Source organism: Etheostoma cragini, chromosome 12 (genome assembly GCF_013103735.1).
Source record: "Etheostoma cragini isolate CJK2018 chromosome 12, CSU_Ecrag_1.0, whole genome shotgun sequence".
In the NCBI taxonomy this organism is placed as follows: Eukaryota; Metazoa; Chordata; class Actinopteri; order Perciformes; family Percidae; genus Etheostoma; species Etheostoma cragini.
Window position 1 is genome coordinate 18,195,536 of NC_048418.1, and position 352 is coordinate 18,195,887.

Sequence of the window (352 nt, forward strand, 5' to 3'; positions counted from 1 at the left end):
AACTTTGTCAGAGACCAGAGACCCAAATGGGCCTCTGTGTCTTCCAGACGGTCTGCATGAGATCCACCATAGCAGCGGAGCAAAAACATGCACAGAAGACTATATTACAACTCTCCAAATCTCGGACAACAGAGATGGCAGGAGTTATATTTAGAATGTGCACAACGTTGTAAACATGAACAGAAATCTGATGAAGCAGATCTGAGCTATACTAGGCCTATATATACTATACTATATATACGATACTGCAACGTTGGGCCAGTATTGTGCTTCCCTAACCTCTGTGCATCTCTAAATGTAACTGTAAATAATTCATTCAATGTTTCATAAAATGAACAAATAGTCTTTATTT